A 3280-nucleotide genomic window follows, 5' to 3' on the forward strand; every position below is an offset into this window, starting at 1 on the left:
AAAATAGATAAAACATGATACATAAATAAATAAAATAAATAAAATAAATCAGACTCATATCTATTTCACACTTGTTTCTTCATACAAGTCCCATTTCCCATTACAAAATAAAGGCACACTTGGATTTACACTCAGACATTCCATCGGTTCCCAGTCAACAGCAACTTTCTCTCCTGTAATGCCACAAATAACACGAACATCTGAAATGTTTCGCCTCTTACATACCTCGAAAACTGTTAGGTCTGTAGTGAAAGGTATCGAAATGATCAAAGATGTCTCCGTAATTCCAGTAATCTATCTATCGTTTTATGTATCTATCTATCTTATAAATCAATCTGTTTGCTTATCTATTCACATACCTTACTACCCTCGTATATATGTACCTATTAATCCATCCACAAGTATTCTCCATCAAAGAGAGATACAGCCCTTATCCACACTCATATCCACCCTCACTCACACTAATTCACACTCATGTACACCCTCCTCAACTCTCTTACCCTCTCCCGCTCCCTCTTTCTCTCCCTCACGCCTTCAACCTCAGCCTCAGTCCAACACGACACTGGTGTGGATAATAATAAGTACAAGATGACAAGTGGAAGTGACGCAACATCTCTCTTTGTTACTCCTCTCAGGCAAGCTCCGGCTACTGTTTTTGTTGGTGTTCATCTCTCTCTCTCTCTCTCTCTCTCTCTCTCTCTCTCTCTCTCTCTCTCTCTCTCTCTCTCTCTTTGTGGTCGGTTGTCGGTCCAATTTCCTGACAAAAGGCATAGTTTTACAATGGTCCTGACAGGGAAAGTCCTGCTCTGCTTTCCTTACCTTTTTTCCGCCAGAGTCACGTCATGCAAGGCGAGACGAGACTGACAGGCGATGAATGGGTGGGTGGATAAATACATGCATACATACATACATACATACATACATACATACATACATACATACATACATACATACATACATACAGGCATACTTAGATAAGAAAGTAGGTGGATAGATGGATAGATACATAAATAGATAAATACATGGTCAGATATATAAAAGATATACACACAGATCGACAGATAGATAAACAGAGCGAGAGAGAGAGAGAGAGAGAGAGAGAGAGAGAGAGAGAGAGAGAGAGAGAGAGAGAGAGAGAGAGAGAGAGAGAGAGAGAGAGAGAGAGAGAGAGAGAGAGAGAGAGAGAGAGAGAGAGAGAGACAGACAGACAGACAGACAGACAGACAGATAGATACATAGATAGATGGCAACTAATTTCTTTTGCCAATCCTTGTAAAATTTTGAGTTATTCAAGACCCAAATTTCTACAAACTGTGTCGACGGCCACTGCATAACTCAGGCAAGATAGATAAATAAACAGACAGATAGATAAATAGACAGATAAATAGATAGGTAAGTAGATAGATAGATAGATAGATAGATAGATAGATAGATAGATAGACAGATAGACAGAGATAAAGAGATAGATAGATAGATAAGTGTTCATTGATTAAAATTTTACTCAGTCTTTCATGGAAGGACAACAGAATCAACACATTAGTTCAATAAAGTATCAGTGGAAGGAGAGTGTTTTTCTTTTTTTGTGCTTGTTATTTTTTCCCACTTTATTCAATACGAAAGAACATCTAAATAATAATAATAATAATAATAATAATAATAATAATAATAATAATAATAATAATAATAATAATAATAATAATAATAATAATAATAATAATAATAATAATAATAATAATAATAATAATAATAATAATAATAATAATAATAATAATAATAATAATAATAATAATAATAATAATAACAAAAATAATAAAAATAACAATAATAATAATAATGATGATAATAATGATGATGATACTACTACTACTACTACTACTACTACTACTACTACTACTACTACTACTACTACTACTACTGCTGCCACTACTGCTGCTGCTGCTACTACTACTACTACTACTAATAATAATAATAATAATAATAATAATAATAATAATAATGATAAAACAATAAAAATAATAATAATAATAATAATAATAATAATAATAATAATAATAATAATAATAATAATATGTATAGCCCAATAGGTAATGATAAAAATATATAAAGAAATAAACACACACACACACACACACACACACACACACACACACACACACACACACACACACACACACACACACCATCACTTTCAAAAAACACAACGCATCATGTCCTCGGCCTCACGTGTGCACGGTCTCCACCACCACCACCACCACCACTGCCGGCCCCGCACCCTCGCCGCCGGCCTGCCTTTAAGTGACACCGATCATGCACGCTCTCCTTTCACCGTTACTGGAGCAAACTGCTCCTCTGCTATGAATGAGAATCTTATTCTTAAACACTCGTACGCCTCACCTATACTTTCCAAAGGCTCTAGTTAGTGATACGAGCTCTCAAGGGTGTCTCTACGGTTCCAGTGAGAAGTAAACACGATTTCTATATCATCAACTGGAGAAACGGTCTAGAGAACCCGGTTAATCATCACTGTGGCCTTTGGAAATAGTTGTGGTGAGAGAGACAAGCAGGTTACTCATCGCGTCACGTGTCATATAATACGCAGCGTTCTTTTTATGTTTTCTGATGCCTAGTGTTAACCTTTGCTTTGTATTTATTGACTTATTTAATGATTCACACCTATTCTATCTCTCTAAGCAAATATATTCACTCTACACCAATAATATCATGTTATCTTGGTAAATAAGCCTAACATTACTATCATTACCTCTATATATGGACCGTGTGTTTGAGTGCAGCGCTGCCTTGAAAACCCAGAGGTGACCTACCGTGGTGCCTGCTGGTGACGCGGCGGTATTGGTGCTTTATTTAGACGCGGAGGAGAGAGGGTTGGCTAAGAAGAAATTGCATAAGAGTTCGGGAGCAGAATGGTAAGTAAGTACGTTGGTTCTTTGCGAAATGTGGAGTAAAGTGCTGGGGAGGATTTGCCGGCTGGGTGAATGTTTGGGTGGAGTTTAAGTGCATTTCTTCTTCTTCTTCTTCTTCTTCTTCTTCTCCTTCTTCTTCTTCTTCTTCTTCTTCTTCCTTTTATTTCTTTTTCTCTTTCCTTCTTCTTTTTTTAAACGGAAAGAGATGCAAGGAAAAGAAAAAGAAAAGCTTAGGGATCTTTCATGTTTAGCTTATCATTGTTCTATTGATTGGTTGTGAGCGGCTATCTCGAGTGACCAAATGACTGATTGATTGACTAACTGATGCATGAATGGATGGGTGGATGGATGGATGGATT

This window comes from Portunus trituberculatus, chromosome 10 (genome assembly GCF_017591435.1).
Source record: "Portunus trituberculatus isolate SZX2019 chromosome 10, ASM1759143v1, whole genome shotgun sequence".
In the NCBI taxonomy this organism is placed as follows: domain Eukaryota; kingdom Metazoa; phylum Arthropoda; class Malacostraca; order Decapoda; family Portunidae; genus Portunus; species Portunus trituberculatus.